We start from the raw sequence: 26,628 nt of genomic DNA, 5'->3' as shown, positions 1-26,628 counted from the left end.
AACAGAGTCTCATTTTGGGGGGGGGGGGGGGGGGTGGAAACGAGCCCTTCTTGGCACCTGCGGCGCTGAGAATGACCCCACTATCAAACTGGACTCTGGTGGTTTTTTGGCATGGGTCGGGAATGCCCTGCTGAGGCCGCACTTATCTCACTTCCTGCACTGGTGAGCTCAGCATTTTTAATTGCCGCCCCCGTCTCTCAACCCCCCTCGGACACCCCACCGTGGCCTCCGGAACCTCCCCCCCACCCACCCCCCCTCCCCCACACGCTCCAATTTTACCTATTAGGGGGTCCTCAAGCCCACCCACTCACCCCACCTCCTAAGGGCTGGGTTGTCCCATGCCCGATCCATGGCATGGACAATGTGGCACCCAGATGCTTGGCACTGCCAGCCTAGCACTCTGAGCCTGCCCCTCCCAGCCTGCCAGTGCTACCCAGGCACCCGGGCACCCGCACAGTGCCAGGGGACATTGCCAGGGTTCTCAGTTGGTATTTCCAGGGTGCCCAGGTGGCCAACAAGGTGCCAGGCTGGCAGTGCCAAGGTGCCCGGGCTGCTGCGGGATGGCCAGGGAACCACCCTATCCAGAGTCAGAGCACACGAGGCCCTCCGATGACCTGGGAGGACCCCCCCCCCCCACCAGGTGCCTTTACGTCTGGTCCACGTTTTTGTGGGCCAGTGCTAAACGGCGCAAGACGAGGTCGCTCAGGCGCGGGCGTTTAATCTCAGGCCTCGAGAGAATCAGGCGGCAACATATTGAAACAAGCCTAATGGCTCACTTAAATATGTTAATCTGTCCCGTGAGGCATTCCGAGCATCGAAAATCCCGTGAGAGATTTCACAGCCTTGCCACTTTTCCGAGTCGGGCGCAAAGAGGCCGTTCGATCACGCCCAGTATGTCACCAAAAATGACTACATTGGACATAAACTGCATTGGGACACCCTGATGGTGTCCAGAGGTGCTCCATGAATGTCATCCCTCTTCTCAGTTACCACCTGGTGTGGTTTAGGCTGATGGTATTAATGCATTCATGGGCAGCCAGGTGAGCACTATGTAATATCTACAAGGTGCACTATAATAATGCCCCACATTCACACCCCAACTCCTTAATTCTCACGGCTGAAAAGAAAAAAACTAGAAGCACTATTCAACAATATTAACTCCTCTTCAACTCAGGCATATATATCTGTCCCCTCATTGCTGCTGGATCATTTTCTTCAATTTGTTACCCAATACCAAACTGGGAGCATCGCCGTCACACAAACTCTCCCGGTTCATATGAAGGCCCACCCCCAACTTCCCAGGCACAGCCAGAGATTGACAATAAATGCTGGAAAGGCCAGCGGTGCCGACGACCTCAACACAAATAACATTCTTTGAAAATAAAAAAACTGTTGTCGAGTCAGTGCTTCTGTACAGAATATCACCTTTGGCTCAATCTGTTGTCAGTAATTCTTTGATTTAAATGGAAATAAGAATTGAGTGGGATGTACAGTGGGTGATTGATCTGATACTAAATTAATAACAAAACACTGTGCACGCTGCAATTCTGAAATCAAAACAGAAAGTTTGGGGAAACCTCAGGAAGTCTGGAAGGATCTGTTCTCACACTTGAACTGTTGACTGGGGTTCAGACCTGGATAGAATAAATAACCAGGCAGGCAAAGGTATAGGATTATAAAGTTCTCGAACCAATTTTATTGAACTATTTTTCAAAATCACAAGGATATGAATAGGACACTGATAGCTGGTGAACAGGTGAATAATATCATGCAGGCCCCATCAATGAAAAACAAAGCTTATAAATTTCTTTCAATTCAATTGGGTCCCCATTTCACAAATACCCCACAGAAACGGAATATTCCCAAACCAGTTTGTGCTTTACCTTTTAAACCACCGAAAACCAGTCCACTTTCATCCAGCTCCCTGCCTTACTTTAGCTTATGGATCCAGTTTTTTGGATGATATCTGCAAATCTGGGTCCTCCACAGTCTCCAATCTTTACTTTAATGCACAGAAAAACTAGTGGTCTCTTTCAACCCAGCTTTCTGTCTTTAACCCATGTCGGAGGCTAAAGGTGATATGCTTCCTGAATAATACTTCGGGATGTGCCTTTAAGCAGAAGACTCAAATTTGAAACAACCTGCTTGTCAGGATACAGTGGGCGGGATTCTCCCATCGCGCGGCTAAGTGTTGACGTAAAAACGGGAGTGTTTTAGTCCGGCGTCAACAGGCCTTCTGGTGCCCGATTCTCCGGGCCACAGGGAGCCAGCACGACGCTGGCGCGAGCCACACCGCTCCAGCTGCTGACCCCGGCGTCAACTGGGCACCATGGGGTCCGCGCATGCGCAGTGGCTCCCTTCTCCGCACCGGCCCCGACGGCAAATGGTGTAGGGCTACACGGGCCGGCGCAGAAGGAGGCCCCCAGCCCGAGAGGTCAGCCCGCCAAATGGTGGGCCCTGATCACGAGCCAGGCCACAACGGAGCCCCCCCCCCCTTCCCGGGGTCGGACCACCCCTCTTCCCCCACAGGCTGCCCCCCGGACCCTTCAACACCGAGGTCCCGCCGGCTCAGAGCATGTTAGAACGGCGCCGGCGGGACTCGGGTTTTTTGTCACGACAGCTCGGCCCATCTGGGCGGGAGAATGGCAGGGTGGCCGCATAGAACAGCCCCCTGACTGGCGCCGCACCGACCACGCTGGCCCCAACGGCGCCGATTCTCCGCTCTGCAGAGAATCACGTTCCGGCAACGGGGCGGTGTGGCGCGATTCGCGCATCCACCGCCGATTCTCCGACCCGGCGCGGGGTCGGAGAGTCCGCCCCGTGTTCCAGGGTTTTGTATCTTGGAAGGAAGAACCCAAACTCATTGGCACTGATTGGAACTTCGGAACCAGGTTTGGAGGGAGTCAGTTCAATTCGTTAACTGGCAACCGGTGGGTTGGCCAGGGATAATGTTCTGCCTGACAATGGTCAGTGATTGGCTCCTGCGTGATGCTTTCTGGAGAACATTGAAGAAGTATTCGGGTTTTGGAATTGAAAGGGAATCTCTCTCTCTCTCCTGCTTACTGAAGTGAAAGAACTGTTCTATTGCCCTGAGAGCAGTGAGTTCCTGGCACATCCTTTGCTGTGAATTTGAAATGATTCTGAGTCTGCAGAGAAGGTTGACAACTTTGCCAGAGAAAACCAGCTGATATCTCAAAGGAAGAAGAAAATCAGAAAGACATTGACTGGAAGTCATCCCAGTGCATTTTTTATTTTTATGAATATTTTCTTTCCCGGTCCACCACTCTTTCCCATCTGTATTGCAAATGTAAATAATCTTTATTGTCACAAGTAGGCTTACATTAACCCTGCAATGAAGTTACTGTGAAAATCCCCTCGTATCCACATTCCGGCGCCTATTCGGGTACACAGAGGAAGAATTCAAAATCCTCAGCTGCTACGGGAATTGAACCCATGCTGCTGGCCTTGTTCTTCATCACAAACCAGCTGTCTACCCCACTGAGCTAAACCAGTCCTTCTGTGTGTCTGTGTGTGTGTGTGTGTGTGTGTGTGTGTGCAGAGAGTATGGCGAGTTAGGATGGGAAAGGGGTATTCGATAGTCAGTTACATGTTCCATCCATTTAATTATAATACTGTACATAAAAAAGATTACTTGTGTTTTAAAGTTATAAACCTGGTGACTGTGAAATGAAAAATGAAAATCGCTTATTGTCACAAGTAGGCTTCAATGAAGTTACTGTGAAAAGCCCCTAGTCGCCACATTCCGGCGCCTGTTCGGGGAGGCTGTTATGGGAATTGAACCGTGCTGCTGGCCTGCCTTGCTCTTCTTTTAAAGACAGCGATTTAGCCCAGTGTGCTCAACCCTCAACCAATATTTTAAATAAAATCCCATTTCACCTGTGTTGCGACTCTGGGTCAAAAGGGGCTGGAATTGACTGCACACTTAGTGACATGGTGGCACAGTGGTTAGCACTTCTGCCTCACAGCTCCGGGGACCTGGGTTCAATTGAGTGACTGTCTGTGTTGAGTTCGCACTTTCTTCCCATGTCTGCATGGGTTTCCTCCCACAGACTAAAGATTTGCAGGTTAGGTGGATTGGCCATGCGAAATTACCCCTAAGTGTCCAAAGATGTGCAAGCTTGGTATTCACCTGAGGAAGGAGCAGTGCTCCGAAAGCTAGTGTTTGAAACAAACCTGTTGGACTTTAACCTGGTGTTGTAAGACTTCTTACTATAATTCTTCAAGGACACTGAACGGCAAGAGGAGGCCCAGCAAAGGACCATGAGAAACGAATATCAGCAATCTAGACTTCAGGGACCACCCACCTCCAGGAAACACCTGCCAAGTGTGCGGTCAAAGATGTGGCTCTAGGATTGGGCAACAACCAGGCGAGGACTGTCACAACACCTTGGGCTAGCCTTAGAATTTACAGTACGGAAGGAGGCCATTCGGCCCACCGAGTCTGCATCGGATCTTGGAAAGAGCACCCTACCCAAGCCCATGCTTCAACCCTATCCCCGTAACCCCGTAACCCCACCTCAGCTTTTGGACACTAAGGGGCAATTTAGCCTGGCCTATCCGCCTAACCTGCACATCTTTAGACTGTGGGAGGAAACCGGAGCACCTGGAGGAAACCCACGCAGACACGAGGAAAACGTGCAGACTCCACACAGACAGTCACCCAAGATTGGAATTGAATCTGGGTCCCTGCTTTTGCAGGCGGGACTCTGACATACTAAGAACATGGCTGGCCGAGCGGAGTTGTTTTTGGGAGATCATGGTCTTAATACTTGTGCTCTTGGCTCCTTCAAGGACACTGATGTCAGTATGTGTGTCCTCCCAGAATGATGTGGGAGAATCCATCTCAGACAGCATTGATGGTACCTCTCCAGGGCTTTGAAGTGGTGGCTGCATCCATATAGAAGTGCTGGGAGGATGACCACCTTGTACACTAGGATCTTGGTGTCAGCACCAATGTCGCGGTCATCAAAGGCTCGTGTCCGAGGGAGGCGCCTGGGGATTGGATATGATATTGGATATCTACATCAACGTCAGTCTTAACTGAGAGATGGCTCCCCAGGTGGGGGAGATGTTCCATGTTTGATATGGTTTCTCCATTGATCTAGACAGCAGGAGAGACCGGATGCTGCCCTTGGGCAGGTTGGTAAAGGACTTAAGTTTTCTTGCGTTTGAGGCTGAGACCAGGGGCGTCATTCTCCGACCCCCCACCGGGTCGGAGAATGGCCGTAGGCCGCCGTGAATCCCGCCCCCGCCCCCGCCGAAGTCTCCGGTACCGGAGATTGGGCAGGGGCGGGAATCGGGCCGCGCTGGTTGGCGGGACCCCCCGCTGGATTCTCCGGCCTGGATGGGCCGAAGTCCCGCCCAGAAATTGCCTGTCCCGCCGGCGTAAATCAAACCTGGTATTTACCGGCGGGACCAGGCGCTGTGGGCGGGCTCCGGGGTCCTGGGGGGGGGGGGGCGCGGGGCGATCTGACCCCGGGGGGTGCCCCCACGGTGGCCTGGCCCACGATCGGGGCCCACCGATCTGCGGGCGGGCCTGTGCCGTGGGGGCACTCTTTCCCTTCCGCCTCCGCTACGGCCTCCACCATGGCGGAGGCAGAAGAGACTCTCCGCACTGCGCATGCGCGGGAAACTGACAGCGGCCGCTGACGCTCTAAAGGAAACTATAAATTATAGGGAATCCAACTTGTAATCAGAAGATTCTAGGTTCGACTCCTGGCTGGCTCGCCAAAATGAAAGAATCTTAAATTTAAGGGATCTTAACCTGTCGAACTACGCCAAGTTTGGGGGAAACTTAGTTGATGAATCAAGTCCTGGCGCAATACGACAAGTTATAAGATTTGTACTATTTATAGACTGTGTTAAGTTAGTTGTTCGATTCCTTGTATTATTCGACTGTGTATAGTTGAAGGAATTTATATCATCTCTGCTATTCGGTTATCAGTAGCACTTTGCGAATACTGGAACTCAGCAGAAATTTGCAGTATAAACTCCTCAGGTGCCAAAAAGAATTGTTTTATTTGTAGTCGCTTGATTACAATTTGAAAGTCATTTAAAAGGCAATTCGTAGACAATTCGAAGCTTTCAGAGAATTACAGACATTATCTTTCTTTGCTTAGGCAGACAGCTCGAAAGTAACTTTTTAAAGGTCAAAGTCTGGCAATGAAACATGAAGAGAGAGAGAAAGCTAATCTTCAGCTAAACTCAAACTCAAAGTCAAAAGTGGACTAACATCACTGACACAGACTGTTAAACTGACAACCCCCAAAAGACATCTCTAAAATGGAGACTAGAATCAAAGGCAAAAACTGACTAAACTAACAGAAAGACAAAACTTAAAAACAAAAAAACTAAAATGGCGGGGAAAAACTTTTTAGTTATACACTTTCATATCTGTCTTAAGTCATCTAATTACACCCCAATATAATCCTAATTGGTTTGGGTTAGACTCAAACACATTTGATTTGATGGCAAGCCGTCCATCTTCAATGTGCAACATCAGCTTTTCTGACCTAGCTGTTATCTGCATTGTGAACAATGGTGCTGTGTATCCAGTCCCTGTCCTTGACAATTAGCACAAGACAGTGTCAAATTATCTTGCAACTGTGCTGTTTTAATGTCACACTGTTTCTTGAAAATATGCATTTGCCAGAACAATGGACTTCAGTAAAAGTGAATTATGCTGTATAAGTGGGTATTTAAAACTGGGGCTCAACATTTATGCTTAAACAGCTATCTTTTACCTATACTAGTTGTATTTGAAATACTTGGCTTCTACAGTCGACCCTTTGATAAATCGAAAAATTGAGATATATCAGAAAATACATCATTAATGCGATAGGATAGGTAAAAGCGCAAAGAATCATTGCAGTTTTAAACAATAAAATGGAATTAACATTGCAACAGGCATTTCAAAATAATTATTATAATTAATAGATTAATCAAATTTGACCCTACTGATTCAGTATTAATAAATTATACAATGTTAATAATACAGTCAAAATAATTATTATAATTAATAAATTAATCAAATTTGATCCTACTGATTCAGTATTAATAAATTATACAATATGTTAATAATAGTCAAATAGTTGATTGATCAGTAATATTTCAATAATAGTATTTCAGCTCAAGTTCATCAATTACGGGTACCGTTGGGTTAGTTTGAATCATTCTAATAGTTGGTCCCCTGCGTTTAGCGAATAGGTTTTTTATGCACTTAGCACATTGGTATGTTATGTAAATGGTGAATACAGCTACACAGGAGAATGAGATTATTCTTATTGTGGACATTCCAGTAGGTCCAAGCCACCCACAAATTTTATCCCAGAGAGAGATAAATTGGGGTGGATCAAGTTTTTTGATTTCGTTTTGGATATGTAATGCCAAATCTTTAACTTCTTTCGAGTTATCGGGAATGAAAGTGCAACACTCTGCACCAATCAGGGCGCAGGTGCCACCTTTTTCAGCTAGCACATAGTCAAGTGCCATTCGATTTTGTAATACCACGGTTCTAATTGCTCGCATTTCGTCAGAAATTTTATCTAGGGCAGTGGCGGTGTAATCGGCTACGTTTTGTATGATGGTTGTTATTTTATTCAATTTATTCTCCATCCTCATTTCCTGATAGAATGGAATCATTCTATCAAAAATTGCATCTTTTAAGAAAATGGAACGTTTGTTCCTTCGAGCAACTGCTTCTGAAGCATGAGGAAGATTAATCACATGACGAATAGCCGGTACAATGTATCCTAAATAGCAAGATCCTGACCAGGATGTTGGGAGCCAAGGATATGCTTTATTACCACAAATAAAATAAGTTCCATTATAAGCAGAATATAAGTAAATATTTTCTAAGAACCATCGGTCTTCGAATGTTTTATTATTTTTGAGATTAGGTATGCCTGTTATCTTTGAGGACCGCAGAACTCTTTGTAAGAGATCGTTTGTACATTTATAAGCTGTATTAACATCTACATAATTAGTACAAATACTATTACCCATTTGTATCCCTTTAGGGTTCTTACTCATGAAGCAAATTGATCCGTTTTGTTTACCATTAGTTGGGAGGTTGAGATGTTGAGGTTTTTGGTTAGGGTTATATTTAAGTTGGTGCCATCCTAAAAAGGTATTTAGTGGATAACCTGCAGATTTCCATAGTTTAATATATTTTTGGATGCGAACCTGGAACCTCCCTTTTTCACATGAATATGCTCCAGAACGGATCACCACAGAGTGAGGGACACTTTGATAGATGTACCATTCTGCCGTTTCTGAAGCATTAAAGGGAATAGTTAGAAAGGGAATACCCTCCCCTGAGTTAGTTGGGGTTGCAATGCATACCCAACAATTAGAAATATTAAAGTTTTTAGCATATATCGTAGATGTGTAAAGGAATGTGTTCTTATTCAGTTCTGATACAACGTTCACAAAGCCAATCAAATAACTGAAAATTAAAATTGCGGCAAACATTTTACTTGTACGCGCGCTTCACGTGTGATGCGTGAATCCAACTTTTCTTTCCTTTTAACTTCACAGCGGATTGGGTGGTGAGAAGGATTACGAAAGGACCTTCCCACTTTGATCCTAAGGGTTCCTTTTGCAGCTTTTTAACGTACACTTCTTCACCTGGCACCAGGTCGTGCCCACCTTCTGGAGGATCTCCCCACGCAGCTAGCACCTGTTGAGAAGCAGAGCTAACTGCATTTGTTAGATCTTGACAGTAAGACAACAAAGCATCACTCATTAAATGACAGTCTGCTTTCCGCAAGTCAATAGTTCCTGGCAGAGACATTGGTCTGCCTGTGATGATTTCAAATGGACTCAAGCCTGTTGTTCTGTTTGGTGTAGCTCTAATACTGCATAACACTATTGGCAAAGCTTGGACCCAGTTCATGCCTTCCTGGCTGTATTTAGACAGTCTTTCTTTCAAAGTTCGATTCATACGTTCCACTTGTCCCGATGATTGTGGATGATAAGGACAGTGTAAATTCCAGTTAATGTTTAGTAGTTTACAGACTTCCTTACAAACAGCACCTGTGAAGTGGGATCCATTGTCTGAGTCAATGCTAGCTGGAACTCCCCATCTAGGGATAAAGTCTTTGCATAGCACTTTGGCTGTATGGGCAGCTGTCCCTCTTCTAGCTGGAGCAGCTTCCACCCATCTGGAGAATTTATCCACTATTACGAGGACGTCATTGTACTTTTGACATTTAGGAAGGCTGATGTAATCTACCTGTATATCCTGGAATGGACCTGCAGGAGCAGGAGCTCTTAATTGAGGCATTGATGTTATGGGTCCCAAATTATTCTTTTGACAGGTTACACAGCGGTTTGCTACCAATTGTGCATGTTTTTTGAATCCTTTACCACACCAACTTCTATGGAATCGATCCATCATTTGTTGAGGTGATATGTGTCCCCATGAATGAATTTGTTGAGCTAAAAAAGGCATTAGCGATTGTGGTGCAACTGGTTTACAAGTTTGAACTTCTCTCCAAATGTCATCATCATCACCTGGTTGAATACCTGATTCTAACCATGTCCATTTTTCTTCCTTTGTACAATCATTCTGCATTTCACGTAAATCATGTAATAAGGTAGTTACTCCCAATTTGTAAATGTGACTGGATTCCTGATGCCACTGAGAGGCACAAAGGGAGGCAGCTTCCCTTGCTGCTTGGTCAGCAAGAGCATTTCCTCTTGCTTCCATAGAGTCTCCATGAGTATGGGCTTTGCATTTTAGAACTGATACTTCTTTTGGTAAAACCATAGCTTCTAGAAGATTTTGTACTTCCTGTCCATTTCGGATAGGTGTACCTGCCGTTGTGAAAAATCCTCTTTTTCTCCACAGATGGCCAAAATCATGTGCTACTCCAAAACCATATCTGGAGTCAGTATAGATGTTAGCAGTTTTATCTCTTGCCACATGACATGCTTCTGTTAGTGCCTTTAATTCGGCCTGCTGAGCTGATGTACCTGGGGGCAAGCTTCCTTCAGCTAATACTTCGTATGGGCTTGTGACTGCCCACCCAGCTTTTCTGATACCCTTGTCAATAAAAGAGGAACCATCAGTGAATAGGATTAAATCTGGGTTCTGTAGTGGCTCTTCTTCTACTAAGCGTACTTCTTCCATTTCCTCTATTATTTTCACACAGTCATGCCCTTCTCCCTCCCCTCCCTTTTGTTCCTCGGGAAGCGGGAGCAAGGATGATGGGTTTATAGGACTAGCTTTGTGAAAATATAGGTTGGGAGCTTCCAGTACTGCTGTCCACCTAGTCCATCTCGCTGATGTAACTTGTGACACTCTGTTCATGGATAGTAGAGAATGGACTGAGTGTGGACATTTAATGATTAATTTTTGGTCTAGAACAAGGCCTGATGTCATCATTACAGCTCGACATGTGGCTTCCATGGCTCGTAAACAACTGCCAAATGCTTGTGCCACATTGTCAAGTTTAAGGGAATAGTACCCAACTGGTCTTAACTGATCACCATGTTCTTGAGCTAGAACTGCAGTCATGTAACCATCTCTTTCATGAACAAACATGGTAAAAGGTTTTCCGTTGTTTGGAATACCTAAGGCTGGTGCCGAACACAAGACCTTTTTCAAATTCAGAAATGATTGTTTTTGTTCTGAATTGAGTTTAACTTGATCTTTAGATTTTCTGTTTCCTTTTAAAAGATCATTTAATGGTTGACATAACTGAGTATAAGAATCAATCCAATTTCTGTTAAAATTACAGAGGCCCAAGAAAGATCTGACTTCCTGTACAGTTGAGGGTTCTTTAGCTGCTTTGATGGCAATTGTTCTGTTCTGAGTAAGTTCCCTTTTGCCTTTGGAAATTTTCTGACCCAAGTAAACAACTTCTTCCTGGGCAATTTGTGCTTTGGCAAAGCTAGCTTTGTGACCATTTGTACTGAGGTGGTTCAAGACCACCCGTAAGTCTTTGTCATGATCATCTTTATTGATGGAGGCTATTAGAACATCATCTACATACTGAATAATGGTGGAAGGCAGATCAGGCAGTTGCCTGAGATGATTCTGCAGAGCCATGTGGTAAACAGTTGGGCTATTATGAAAACCTTGCGGTAGTCTAGTCCATGTGTACTGTTGCTGATTGACTGTAAAAGCAAACCATGGTTGTACTTGTTTAGCCAGTGGTACTGACCAGAAGCCATTTGCCATGTCAATAACTGAAAACCATTGAAGGTCAGGAGTTAAAGAGTTAAAGATTGTAGATGGATCTGCCACTAAAGGAGCTTTTCTGACAATGAATTGATTTGCCTTTCTGTAGTCAATAGTGAGGCGCCATGTGCCATTAGCCTTTTTTACAGGCCATACAGGGCTGTTTGATGAACTGTGAATGCGCATTAAAATACCTCTCTCTTCAAGTTGTTTTATTATAGGTAGAATGCCTTCAATTGAAGTTTTATTAATAGGGTATTGTTTGGTACAAGGTGGAGCGGATCCCATAAAAGTGACTGGTTCCATTTTTAAAAGACCACAATCATTTTTGTCAATTGCCCAAATTGGATGGCTTTGTATTTCTTCTTTTTTGATGTGTCTAATGGACCAGGTGATTTTTCCATTATTGAAATTGAGTGAAGAATTTAGTTGTGATAAGATGTCCATACCTAGAAGTGCTTGTGTTACCGGACCTACCCATATTGATGTCATCAGTTGATGTGGTCCAAATTCTAAAAGCAGTGGTTTAGTCCTCCGAAGAGTGACCGAGCCTCCTCCTGCAGCAAAAGCTTCAATTTTTTCTACAGTTAGGGGAAAGAAAGCAGCACTCTGTTTAGTAACACAGGTAAGTTCAGCTCCAGTGTCAAATAAAAAATCGATATAAATGCCTCCCACTCTTAATGAAATATATAGTCCATCATTTTTTTGTTCCACAAGTGCATGTAGAGAGAAATGGAGAGAATCATCAAGAGTGGGTTCTAGTAGTTTTTTGAATTATCATACAGAGAACTTCTTTGAGCTGGAGGACAGCTGTTTAACATTTCATTCACAGCATTATCATCATCGTATAGATTCCTACGTGGGTACAGCTCGTCCCTACGTGGGTACGGTTCCTCCCCACGTGGGTACAGCTCGTCCCTACGTGGGTACGGTTCCTCCCTACGTGGGTACGGCTGGGAGGGTCTAGAATCCCTGTACGCAAGTCTAGGTGTGTCTTGTTGGAACGTAACCCTAGGTGCGTCTTGTTTGTGTGAGTTACGTAATTGACCACGAGGTGGGTATGTATTGTAATGAATATTTTCTACTTCATTATCATCTCTTGAATCCAACGAGGTCCGTTGTTTTTGATAGCATTTTGCCATCCAGTGCCCTACTCTACCACAGAAAAGACATTTTGGTATTTCCTTACGTGATTTTAATGGAGCAAGGGTACATGTTTGCTCTGGCGCTGGTGGTGAAATTGTAGTTAGTGCTGATATTCCTGCAGGTGCTGCAACAGCCGCCGCTGGAGCAGCAGGTAACATGGGCTGGATTTGAGCAATAGGCTGCATTTGAGCAGCTGCAGTGTTAAAAGTTGCCTGATTGTGCAAACCACGATCTATCTGAATGCATCGGTCAACTATGTCTCGGTATGTGCCAGCTGTGGCCCAAGCTGGTAAAACCAAATTCAAGGCAGCAGAAACTCCAGGTTTAACACCGGCTATAAAAGCCGTTTTTAATGGGCTTAAAGTGCTTGCATCCCATGTGTCATTTTCCTGGTCGAGTGTCATCCCTGAATATTCCATCCAAGTATGTAAAAATCTTTCCTCAAAATCCTGAATATCTTCATCATTTTTTTGAATGCAAGCTGTGATCTTAGACCAATTGGTCCTCGGGGGGCGAAATTGTAATAGCCAATTCTTGATTGTTAGCCAACCACCTTCTAAATTTTGCATATCGTCTCCAAGGGCAACTTCTACTTCATTTCTAAGGGTTGAACTTACACGAGTACCTAGCATGATAGTCAGAATTTGTACTCCATCAAATGGGTGGAGACTGTAAATGGCTTGTAATCTGTGAATTCCATCCCATGTGATCTTACCACCCTTTTTAGGGTGTGGAAGACCCTTGGACCATTCGTCAATTTTAGAAGGATCAATTTGTTCATGAACCCATTGGTGGTCAAATATGTTTCTAGTGATAGTTTCACCATCTTCTTCTATTTTTTTGCTTCCAACTCTAACCCGTTTGCGTTTTAAAGGGGCTAGTCGAATTGCTTTAGTGTTTTGTATTGTAGGAACACTATCTTCGTCTGATTCATCCGACAGATAAAATGATTTATTTTTAACAATTGATCTCGGCTGTGCAATTGCCGATTGTGCCACTAGGTGGGTGGCTTGGACTGCTTTCTGAGTTTGTTCAATCTTTTGTACAGAAAGCATGTTTGTCAAAGATTTACAATGTTCATTCACGCTGGTTATATTTCTTTCTAAAACACATCTTTCTTTCACTAACTTGCAATTTTCAAGTTCAATTCGCTCAGTTTTTAATTGCAATTGTCGGTATTTTGACTCCACTTCAAAGACTTGATTTTGGAATTCTGTTATTTGAAAAGATAACTGCTGGAGTTCAGAGGTTTTGTTTTGCAAATCTGTTTTAATTTCATCATGATGCTCAAGTTTGGATTTTGCAACTCGTAAATCTGTTTTAATTTCATCATAATGCTCAAGTTTGGATTTTGCAACTTGCAAACCTGTTTTAATTTCATCAGAATGCTCAAGTTTGGATTTTGCATCTTGCAGTTCTGTTTCAAGTTTGGATTTTGCATCTTGCAATTCTGTTTTAATTTCATCATAATGCTCAAGTTTGGATTTTGCAACTTGCAAATCTGTTTCAAGTTTGGATTTTGCATCTTGCAAATCTGTTTTAATTTCATCATAATGCTCAAGTTTGGATTTTGCAACTTGCAATTCTGTTTCAAGTTTGGATTTTGCATCTTGCAATTCTGTTTTAATTTCATCATAATGCTCAAGTTTGGATTTTGCAACTTGCAAATCTGTTTTAATTTCATCATAATGCTCAAGTTTGGATTTTGCATCTTGCAATTCTGTTTTAATTTCATCATAATGCTCAAGTTTGGATTTTGCAACTTGCAAATCTGTTTTAATTTCATCATAATATTCAAGTTTGGATTTTGTATCTTGCAATTCTGTTTTAATTTCATCATAATGCTCAAGTTGGATTTTGCAACTTGCAAATCTGTTTTAATTTCATCATAATATTCAAGTTTGGATTTTGTATCTTGCAATTCTGTTTCAAGTTTGGATTTTGCATCTTGCAAATCTGTTTTAATTTCATCATAATGCTCAAGTTTGGATTTTGCATCTTGCAAATCTGTTTCAAGTTTGGATTTTGCATCTTGCAATTCTGTTTTAATTTCATCAGAATGCTCAAGTTTGGATTTTGCAACTTGCAAATCTGTTTCAAGTTTGGATTTTGCATCTTGCAATTCTTCAACAACTGTAATTAATTGTTTTTTAGTAGACCTATACTCATCATCACTTCGTTCAGTATTTAACTGCAGCTGTTGGTATTTTGACTCCATTTTAAAAACTTGATTTTGGAATTCTGACTCCACTTCAAAAACTTGATTTTGAAATTCTGCGATTTGAACATTTAACTGCTGGAGTTCAGAGGTTTTATTTTGCAAATCTGTTCTAATTTCATCATAATGCTCAAGTTTGGATTTTGCATCTTGCAAATCTTCAAGAACAGCACTTAGTTGGTCTTTAGTGGACTGAAGCTGATGATCACTTTTATTTTTAACAATGATCTCTTGCTGACTGTGTATCTGTCCCGTAATTACCAGGGACCATTTTACACGTTCTGCACCGTGTAATCGTGTGCATTTTCCCCATGCTCTCTTGATATTATTGAAGGACCACTGTCCTCTGGGGATATCATACTTTGATTCAATTTTTTTTGAGGTTTCACATAGGTTAAAATGTCTACGAGTGAAAGATCTACAATCCCCCAACATATCTTCAACAGAAACATCTGGTATTCCAGCACCCCCCTTGGATGTAGTGGGGAGTAATTTTCTGTCTGCTAAAGGCTCTGAATCTACTCTTTGAATTGGATCAGCCATAACTTTTCTTGATCGCTGACTGCCGTTTTATTTTAGTTACTGCAGTGACTAATCTTCCAGTCACGTCTGATAGTCTGACCGAAGGCACTTGATTTATTTAACACAGTCTATAAAAAATGTTCTTTTCAAGGGTCGAAGTACTGATTGATGCGGCTTTAAGACTTTTAATGGGTGAAAAAGATATTTCTTACCCCAGTCTAGCCGTAGGTTCCTGCTGTCTTCTGGGCCTCCTCCGATTATCTCCGAAGCTTCCCGAAGGTTCCCGACCTCCTCCGATTATCTTCGAAGCTTTCCGTCGTCACCTGGGCCTCCGAAGGTCGCCTTCAGTACTCCCCCCCCGACTGACTGCCTGACTACGCCAATTAAAGGAATTTTAAATTATAGGAATAACTTGTAATCAGAAGATTCTAGGTTCGACTCCTGGCTGGCTCGCCAATTAAAGAAAACTATAAATTATAAGGAATAACTTGTAATCAGAAGATTCTAGGTTCGACTCCTAGCTGGCTCGCCAATTAAAGGAAACTTTAAAAACTTGGATTTGAAATTGCTGGATAAATTAAAAATAAAATTAAAACTGGGGCTCAACATTTATGCTTAAACAGCTATCTTTTACCTATACTAGTTGTATTTGAAATACTTGGCTTCTACACGCTCCCGCGCATGCACCGGGAAACTGTCAGCGGCCGCTGACGCTCCCGCGAATGCGCCGCATTTCCGCGCCAGCTGGCGGGGCAACAAACGCCATTTCCGTCAGCTGGCGGGGCGGAAATCCCTCCAGCGTCAGCCTAGCCCCTCAATGTTGGGGCTAGGCCGCCAAAGATGCGGAGCATTCCGCACCTTTGGGCCGGCGCGATGCCCGTCTGATTGGCGCCGTGTTTGGCGCCAGTCGGCGGACATCGCGCCGTTGGGGGAGAATTTCGTCCCAGTTCTTCGGTATGCTTCCACCAAGTGTCAAGCATGGCTTGGAGATTCCCGCCTGAGAGAGTGGAGAAGGTGATGTCATCCGCATATTGAAGTTCCACGAGTGACGTCAGTGTCATTTTGTTCTTAGGTTCCAACTGGTTGGGGTTGAGCAGTTTTCCGTCTGTCCTGTAGATCCACATTGCCGATCTTTTTTTCTGAGCTGTTTCTTCATCTTCTGCTGCTTCTGGTGGAGTTTGATTGACATAGACGAGCGGATGAGCTGGTGGTCTGCCAGCAGTCATCTGGGCTGATCATCGCTTTGGTGATGAGGACATCCTTTTGGTTTAGAGATTGGACAATGATTAAGTTGATCATGTGCCAGTGTTACGATTGTGGATATCTCCAGGAAGGTTTGAACTTGTCTTTTTGGTGGAATGGGGGCGATTCTCCGATATGGATGCCAAGTGTTCGCGCCATCGTGAACGCCGTTGCGTTTCATGACGGCGCGAACAGGGCCAGGGCACGACCTATTCTGGCTCCCACAGGGGGCCAGCACGGCGCTGGAGCGGTTCACGCCGCTCCAGGGTCCTTACGCGGTGCCAAATGGGAGCCGCACCAACCCGCGCATGCGCACTCGGGGCAGCCCAATCCTGCGCATGCGCGGGTAACGTCTTACGCATGCTGGCCCCTCACCAACATGGGGCCGGTGTTCTGGGGCCGCGCACGGAAGGAGGTATGCTCGGGGGGGGGGGAGAGGCCAGCCCGCCGATCGGTGGGCCCCGACCGCGGGCCATACCCCATCGGAGGCCACCCCGGTGAAGGAGCCCCACTCCCTCCCCCACAGGCCGCCCCCCCAGCGTTCCCGCAGAGTTCCCACCGGCAGCGACCAGGGGTGGACGGCACCGGCGGGAACCTGTCGTATTGTAGCGGCCTCTCGGCCCATCCGGGCCGGAGAATCGCCGCTCGCCGGTTCTCCGCGCGGCCCGGTGAGAATCGTGCGCCGCTGGTTTCCGGGGCGTGGGAGAATCGCGTGCGGGGGCCGGGGCGGCATGGCGCGATTCACCCGGCGTGGGGGGGGGGAGAATAACGCCCAATATGTTAGTGATTGGCTGCGGGTAAGCCCATTTCCAGTGGCAAGGAACCTCGATGCCTGGAAACCTCCCCAATGCTGTAGCCTTTGTCCGCCATCACAGTTGTTGATCCCATACGAGTATCTTCCATCTGATCTGCTGTTAAGGACTTGTTTTGTGTTGCAATTTTTTTTGTTCCTCCCCTGCGATATTATCTTCATGGGTGACCCTGCCAGGAGTTAAAGAATCCCAACGACATTGTTCTCAGGATTCACAGAACACACAAGCCTCTCCACCAAGGCAAGGTCATATTAACATATCCCATCTGTTAATCCTATAATCTCTACTTCTCCTATCCCCCCAGGTATACAATGCTACTTTTAACAATAACTTGAAATTATTTTTAACTATTTATATTATGGAACAGCAATTCACATTTTACAATTGCAATTCTAGCAAACTCCAGCTCCTACTCTTTCCCTTGCCAAGTCACAGTCCTGGGGTATTCAAACTCCCACAGTATTCTCAGCCCTCAGGGATGACTGACGTTCTTGTAACAATCTTCAGAAAGATGTGCCGAGAGATTATCCATCTCGGCCCCCTCCTCAAATCCCCAACATTACAGATGCCAGTCCAGCCAATTCGATTCACTCACGTAACATCAATAAATAGCTGTGGGCTCTGGATACGGCAAATACATTGGCCCTGACCATGTTCCAGCAATAGTACAAGCGGCATGTGCTCCAGGACTAGCTGAATCAATCGTCAAGCTCTTTCAGTGCAGAGAAAAAGAACACTGGCATACAGCTGGCAATGTGGAAAACCGCCCAGGTATGACCTCTCCACAAAATGCTGGGCAAATACAAATTGGCCAATTACCACCCCATCAGTTTACTCAAGATCATCAAGAAACTCAACACCATTCAGGACAAAGCAGCCCGCTTGGTTATTACCCCTTCCGCAAACATTCATTCCCTCCACCTCCGGCGCATAGTAGCAGTAGTGCGCCCCATCTACAACAGTCATTTTCATACCCAGGGTCACGGGCCACGGGTGGGTCGCGGGCGGGTGTCGGGAGGGTCATTTAGCCATGCATCGCAGCGTTCCCGATTGCAGGGAGAAATGCACAACGGTGCGGCCGGCTTTTAAAAATGCCGGCCGTTCCGCGCAGGCCCGGAGCCCCATGGAGCAGAACGCCTCCTCCTGCTGTCAGCACGCTGACCCAGGAGCAGATTTTATTCTGTAATTGCTGGCGTCTTCCTGCCTGGAGCGGCGGCAGAGAGCAGGTCACGTGGCCCGTACTGACGTCACATTTTCTGGGCGCGAGAGAGATTCCTCCATTTTGCAGCCGGTGTGTTGCAGTGCTGGCGTGAACTCCAGGCCCTCTGGTGAACAACCCATTCAGAAGAAGCTGAAAACAGGAAAGAGGTGTGGGTTATTAATTGTGCCAGTGCAAATCAGGATTCAAAGTTCATGTGTGCTATATGCAAGGAAGCACAGGAAAATTAAAGTTTAAAACCCTCAAAACTTCAAAGACATTTGAAGACTAAGCGTGGCGAGTTCAAGTAAAACCTCTTTACTTTTTTTCAACGGATACAGTGAGATCTTAAATCATCAGCTGGAGTCATTATCAGAAATGTAACATTGAATAACAAAGCAAGTGAGACCGTGAGGACCAAGCAGGCTCACCTGTCACATTACAGGTAAGTGAAAATGGTGGGTCGCGAGGTTCAGGCAGCGTGGGTCATGAAGGTTGGCCGCCATGGGTCGCGAAGGTCGGCCGGCGTGGGTCCCGAAGAATGGCTGGTTGGTGAAAATGGGTCTCGGGCAAAAAAATTGGAAAAATACTGATCTACAAGATGCACCAAAGCAACTCATCAAGGCTCCTTTGGCAGCACCTTCCATGCCCATTACCACTACTGTCTAAAAGAAGAAGAGCAGCAGATACATTGGAACACCTCTACTTGGAAGTTCCCCTCCAAGTCACTCATCATGCTGACTTGGAAAAATATCATTGTCCCTTTACTGTTGCTGGGTGCATGGACCACGCTCTGTGTGGCAGCAGGCTGCTCTCTGTGGGCTTTTTCCGCTCTCTGTCTCTTGGCTTCAGGCTGCAGCATCATCCTGCACTCACGAGTTGGGATGTCATATCCGCTGGGCTGAAGATCCTCAAATCCGAAGAACGAATCCGCGTCTGCTTCGGATTCAGTACGGGGGTCGCCAATGTGCAACACGTCTAGTTGCAGTTCGGATTTGGTACTGGGGTAGCCTCCAGAGGTGAAAGGTTTGTCTGTGTCATTGTCTTCGAGGACCATATCATCACTGTTTGCGTCGGAGCTGGCACTGGGCTCGCGAGGTCCAGAGAAAATGTAAAGGTCGGTATCGAAGTATTCAAGGTCAGAATCATCGGTTTGGGTGTAGGTAACTGCTTGTTGCAGGGCTCTTCGGAGGTTAATTTCATTTCCTGGTTCAATTTGAGGCATTGTGCTGTCATTCCAGGTGAAGGAAGGTTGTTTTACGGCTTTAAAAGATTTTTTCTTTGATTTGGGATGTTTCCCCTTTAAATGGGCGTGGTCCGGGGCCTCTGACGTCATGACGCATGTGACGTAGCGCGTAGGAATTGATTGCGCATGCGCAGATCGCTGTTCCTTTACTGATGGCCGTTTTCGTGAATGCGCATGCGCGGCGTCTTACACATGCGCAAACGGACCTTCCCGTTCTGTGCGCTTCTCACGCAACTGTGCAAGTGTAGACCCTTTAGAAAGATGGCCACCGACCAAAATCGTTCTCTGCTCTGGGATCTTGACCTCATGGTGAGTACTGGCGCTTCTCTTACCTTTTCTTGCTGGTTGGAATGTGTTTTCCTCACAGTATTTACCAAATTTGTCCAGGACTGCCTGGAAGTCGCTCCTGTTTTGCCTCTTGGAGAATTTGAATTTTTAAAAGATTTCTTCTGCTCTGGCACCGGCGATGGTGAGGAGAAGCTCTGTTTTTTCAGGATCGGCCACTTCTTCTAGTTCGGCTGCCACCAGGAAGATTTCAAACATTTGCCGGAATGCCCACCAGTTTTCATGGAGATCGCCGAGGCACTGGAGCCGCTGCGGAACTCGGATCTCGAACATCTTGCTTGGGTATCGTTGCTGGTTGTCACTGTACGCTGAGGTATGGCTATGTGGATTGAAACAGTTCAGTCCTGGTACCATGATTTGTTATGTTGTAGGTGTAACATAAGCGGCTTCCTTGTGGTGCACTTGACAAAGGAAGGGTCAGACGTGGAGATAACCTAACAAGCACATCTTTCGGGACTTGTGGGAGGAAACCGGAGCACCCGGAGGAAACGCATGCGGAAACGGGGAGAATGGGCAATCTCTGCACAGTGATCCAAGCCGGGATCAAACCTGGGTCTCTGACGCTGCGAAACAACAGTGCTAACTCCTGTGCTACCATGTGACGCATTTCAACTCCAGAGAAGATAGATTGTCACAGCTTTATCATCCACTACTGTATCAAAAACTTAAAAACCTTTGAAAATCCAAGATCTCAATGAACTTGGACAACAAAGAGTAAAATGGCCAACTTCCGACAAGACTGTCAGGAAAAGAAAAAGATGATTTTTCGAATAATATCCAGTGCGGACTGTCTACTTTCTGTGGGCCACACTTCATTCTGTGTGACACTGTTCCACTATGGGCACTGGGAAGAATTGCTGAGACTATGGAGACATGACAGCTTCATTTTCTGTAATGAGATGAAATTCTGGTAGATAACCAACTCTGGAACCAGGGGCGGGATTCTCCGACCCCCCTGCCGGGCCAGAGAATCTCTGGGGGGTGGCATGAATCCCACCCCGCCGTCCTGACGTGAATCACGTCGCGCCAGTCGGGGGCCGTTGGCAGTGGCCCCCCGGCGATCCTCCACTCCGCGATGGGCCGAGTGGCTGCCCGTTTTCGGCCAGTCCCTCCGGCGTAAATCAAACAAGGTCCTTACCGGCGGGACCTGGCTCTGCGGGCGGCCTGCGGAGTCCTCGGGGGGGGCATGGAGGGAACTGTCCCGGGGGATGCCCCCACAGTGGCCTAGCCCATGAATGGGCCCACCGATCCGCGGGCAGGCCTGTGCCGTGGGGGAACTCTTTCCCTCCACGCTGGCCGCTGTAACGGTCCGCCATGGCCGGCGCGGAGATCCCTGCGCATGCACCAACTCACGCCGGCGGAAGCCCTTCGGCGCCGGTTGGCGCGGTGCCAAACCCTTCTGCGCCAGTTGGCGTGGCACCAACCCTGCCAGCGCCAGCCTAGCCTCTGAAGGTGCGGAGGATTCCGCACCTTCTGGCCGGCCCGATGCCGGAGTGGCTCACGCCGGCTAGGGGAAAATCCCGGCCCAGATTTCTGTACAGGATTTTTCAGCTTCAGAAATGTTAAAGATTCTGCCGCAGCTTCTGTATTGCCCTCAGTTCTGAAGAGAAGACTTTCAGCAGTGGAGGTCCCAATTCTTTCGCAGTGTGATCTTCTATGGACTCTGACCTGAACTCAGGAAAGGCATTCCCTTTGGAAGATTCTTCATGGACAATAGGAGATAAAGTAAGCAATAAATTGGCAAATTCAGTGGAACAAAGATCTGAATGTTTTGCAGCCACTAAAAGCACAGTTGATTATTCTAAAAAGACAACAGAGACTTCAGAGGGTGCATCTGTCACTGGGAAAGATGAATCATTCTTTGGGACTTCAACTTCCAAGGTATTGCTCAGTCCTGCAAGAAATTAATCTTCATCATTCTACAGGAAGAGCCAATTCAGGTCCAGCAGGTCTTCATGGGAATGGTCACCGTCTGGTGCAGTAACTTCTGCAATCACCATCTCTGGCCTCACTTTGTGAAGAAGTGAGAGACTCGTTACTTCAATCTCTGGCCAGGATCTGGTAGATGAGGCCTCCGTGAAAGGATGGAATTTACTGCTGAGCGCATAAACTTCCTGAGCTTCTGAAGGCTGTATCTCCACTGCTTCTAAATAAAAGGTTAAAGAAAATTACAAGGAGGATTATGAACCATTCAAGTGATGAGCATCATCTGTTTTTTCTAGGATCGCTAGAAGCATGTCAACATCACCACTCAATAAGGATGTACATTGATTGTGAAGAATATAGAGAATCAACAATCTGTCACCCCTTATAGCTAAGAGGAGCAATAAACCTGCCTTTGATTGAAATGTCTACGCTATTTGGATCTTGTAGTTGAAATCTGATGGATGAAGGGTCATTGACGAGTTGATTGCGGCAATCTGCCTGCATGATAACAGTAGTATCAATTTTAACAGTATTGCTGACGCCTTGAACTTGGACTGCTACTGGCCAATAGCCTGGACTAAGACTATCAACTTCCCCGAGAAATTCTGTAATTTCGTCTTTCTCTTGAATTTCCAGTTCTTGGATGAAATTTGTTTCCTAATTCGTTTGCTGTTTTTTCCTCACATTTCTGTATTTGCAGAAACACGTGAAATGTCCAGTCTCGTCGCACTGGAATCATCCTGTGCCCCTACTGGCCAGTCTTGGCATCTATGCTGGGTTTTCGAGCCTCAAGCCATATCAAAATGGCCGACAGCGTGACGTTTCTCAACCTTTAGATTGGGTTTGTGGGCTTTTTTGTGGCTGGGCCTATTCAATCGATGGAGTCATGCGAAGCTTCAAAATCACCTTGAATTACAGCCCAATTAGATTTGTTGCCGCATCGCACACTCAACTGCCTGCTCGACAAGAGGGTTCCATTGCAGATTTACGTAGCTTTTCCAGTTTCCTTTGTCTGCAATGCTTTTACACAAATTCAGGCACTCAGTCCGCAACATAATTTTATTGCTTCAAACACATGACGTGTCTGCAACAACCCTCAGCAGCTCTTCTCTTCCCAGGTCTGGCTTTACCTTTCATAAGCAGTATCCTGTTCTCGAAAAGCAGTTCCTCTTTGATCCTTTAACTTCAGAGGTATTGGGAAAGTTCTCTTCATTTCTCCATTTTCTGCACTTGCTTTCTTAACCATTGCTCCATGGTATGGCTTTCCTTCCAGCAAAACCGAGAGAGATGGTCCTTCTCTAGCCTTCTGTAACCAACTGCTCAAAGCAATGCTGTGAGAGCTGCTTTCTCTTTTACTACCCATCTGCAACTGCTATAAATACAGCTAAAACTAAACTCAAAACGCCTTCCTATACTAAATGCACCCCAGTTGCTAAGCAACAGGTTTATGCTTCTACCAGCCTCATGTTTACTTTTCATGCATAACCCTCTCTAAGCACAATAGAAGCATGGGTTAATCTGAAACAAAAAAACCCAGGTACAAATAACTTTGTCTAACCTTCGGCCATGGACTCTAGTGATAACATTTGGTTCTTAAACAGACCACGTACATACTCTGGTATTTGCTTAACACTTGTTTACTAGTAGCGCATCAAAACAGGTTACCAAGTAGACACAGGCATGATTCTTGTAGAGAGAGACTGACGCATAACTGACTTACGTATATGTATCATCATCTACGTTTTTAATTAACTTTTAATAATATTTATTGTCACAAGTAGGCTTACATTGCAATGAAGTTACTGTGAAAACCCCTAGTTGCCCCATTCTGGCGCCTTTTCGGGTACACAGAGGGAGAATTCAGAATATCCAAATGACCGAACAGCATGTCTTTCGGGACATGTGGGAGGAAACCGAAGCACCCGGAGGAAACCTACGCAGACACGGGGAGAATGTGCAGCCTCCGCACAGACAGTGACCCAGCCGGGAATTGAACCTGGGACTCTGGCGCTGTGAAGCTACGGTGCTACCCACTGTGCTACCGTGCTGCCCATAAAAATATGAACATATCCCATCTGTTAAACCTTTATATTATAGAGTAAGGAATGAACTAGACTGGGATTGACCCTCAATCTTACAAGTGCTGGCCAACGTGATCTGTTGGAGTGGTTTTCATTTCCTGAGGGGAACGTATCTAACCATAGTGCTCCAGGCTTCATCAATGTGGGACCGCCTGGACATTTTCTGTTCACTTTTGTGTACGTTAGGTGCCATCGTGGCTCCACTTGGAAGAATGGGGCAGCACGGTTGCATTGTGGATAGCACAATTGCTTCACAGCTCCAGGATCCCAGGTTCGATTCCGGCTTGGGTCACTGTCAGTGCGGAGTCTGCACATCCTCCCAGTGTGTGCGTGGGTTTCCTCCGGGTGCTCCAGTTTCCTCCCACAGTCCAAAGATGTGTAGGTTAGGTGGATTGGCCATGATAAATTGCCCTTAGTGTCCAAAATTGCCCTTCATGTTGGGTGGGGTTGCTGGGTTGTGGGGATAGGGTGGAGGTGTTGACCTTGGGGAGGGTGCTCTTTCCAAGAGCCGGTGCCGACTCGATGGGCTGAATGGCCTCCTTCTGCACTGTAAATTCTATGAATGGCATCATGGACAAGATATGCAGAGCAGCCCATGCCCACCATCCCGTGTTCCAGTCCCTGTCAGTACCACCAAAGAGAAAACAGACTGGCAACCGAAACAATAATAATAATATATTATCTTTATTAGTGTCACAAGTAGACTTACCTTAACACTGCAATGAAGTTACTGTGAAGATCCCATTGTAGCCAGACTCCGGCGCCAGTTCGGGTACACAGGGGGAGAATTCAGAATGTCCAAATCGCCTAACAGCACGTCTTTCGGGACTTATGGGAGGAAACCGGAGCACCCGGAGGAAACCCACGCAGACACGGGGAGAAATAAATAACAGCTATAATGGAGTGGAAATATAGTAAATCTCAATTAACCTGTGTAAGCAAGCACTTAACAGAAAAACAGTGTTTTTGTGTGCTGCAGTCCTACAGGCAGCGTGTGTGTGATAAAATGATCACGAAGCCTGGAAGTATAGTGGTCAAGGAGCATGTCAATGACTCCAATAGCTAGGATTGTCAGGAAGAATCTCATTAGTGAATCTTGAAACTTCTTCTGTTCATCATTGCGAACGAGGCTATTGAAACAGTGTAAGGAAAATACCTGTGTCCATAAGGGGTGACATCATCCTTTGACCACTCATAAAGGTGACCATTCAAAGGGTAACCAATCTCCGATTGCCACATGTTTCGAACAGATGTCCGGAGTGGTATAATATAGCTGTACCTTTCCTTCGTCTTTCGCTGTACAGCTGGATGTCGACCAACATGCCAGAATCTCCGCGTGTCAGATCAGCACTCCAGATGTGAACAGGAACTCGATAATGTAGGTATTGTTCTGGGCACATGTAACCCTTTAGTCTCCAGGCTGTGTTAAAGATAGAAGCCTGGGGGAAAGAGGCCAGTGTTTTTTTTCTTCCTCTGTGGCATTAAGTAAAGATGGAAGAGCAAACCTAGGGACGGTGTGGATGCTTCAGTTCAATGGATATCATCCAAACAGCTGGAAGAGTAAACTTTTAATCTCATAGTTTACAGGAGTTGAAGGAGAGAGGATAGTTGTCCCGAAGTTTAAAAGGCAAGACACACACTGGATTGGGAGGATTCAGTTTCTGTGGAGCATTTATCAAATGAAGACAAAATTGAATTGAAAGCAATCAGTTTGTAAATATTGTTTATCATTGATGGATCCTGCATGATGTTATTTATCTGTTCATCAGATATTAGTATATCACTCACAATACTAAAAAAAAAAATCTTTATTTTATTTCCCTGATGAGTGACAAAGTTTGTACAAGGTAATGAAGGGAAAAGTGCTTCACTGGCTTGTTGGGTGCTGAATGAAAGCCTACTTAGAAGAAATATGCTCTACCTCTGCAAGAGGGGCCTGTTCTGAGGTTGTAACAACATTGGAGCAGAATAAAGAGAGCTCTTTCTCATCTACGCTCTATTTAAATTGGATGACCAGAATAAGAAAAGCTCATATTGTTTCGCACAATCATCCTTCATCTTGGCAAACATAAAAAAAGGTTTGTTTTACCTAAGTTTCATCCAGCTTAATTCCGTTTTCTTTACATTCCGTTTTCATAATCTGTTTTGGCTCCGGCTTTTTTTTTCAATCTAACTCACATTCCCAGCAATGAGAATAGCACAGATGGATTCCTGATTAAGGACTGTACATGCAATCATCTTACTGTAGGAATACAGATGGGGTGTGAAATCGACACTTATTGTTTCTCCTTTCAAAAGGATACTCAGCGAAGACTCCACGGGGTTCGGAGTCATGCGGGCAATATCACACCTGTCAATCGAGTGCAAAGAAGGTGGAAATTAAATACGTGTCACACAAAAGATTGGCCCAGTAGGAGTTGAAGTTGCATGTGCCTCATGGGGCTGTTGTTGCCTGCAAGAACTTTGATGAATTGCCCACACAGCACGGCAAGGAATTTGGCACAAAATATTATTTTGGGCAGCAGTGTCGCCTTCAGCAGCGTCTGGTCCTGGTTTAGTTTGAAGTCAGCGTGACGTTCATTGTTGCGATGATTAGCTTTCTGGGACCTTCTGACCTTTGCAAAGCAGGTACTTGTGGATATTATTCATTCGTGCATCATATATTGTACATTAATTGTCGAAG

This window comes from Scyliorhinus torazame, chromosome 10 (assembly GCF_047496885.1).
Source record: "Scyliorhinus torazame isolate Kashiwa2021f chromosome 10, sScyTor2.1, whole genome shotgun sequence".
NCBI classification, from domain to species: domain Eukaryota; kingdom Metazoa; phylum Chordata; class Chondrichthyes; order Carcharhiniformes; family Scyliorhinidae; genus Scyliorhinus; species Scyliorhinus torazame.
The sequence above is the reverse complement of the archived record's forward strand: the minus strand, read 5'-3'. Positions refer to the sequence as shown.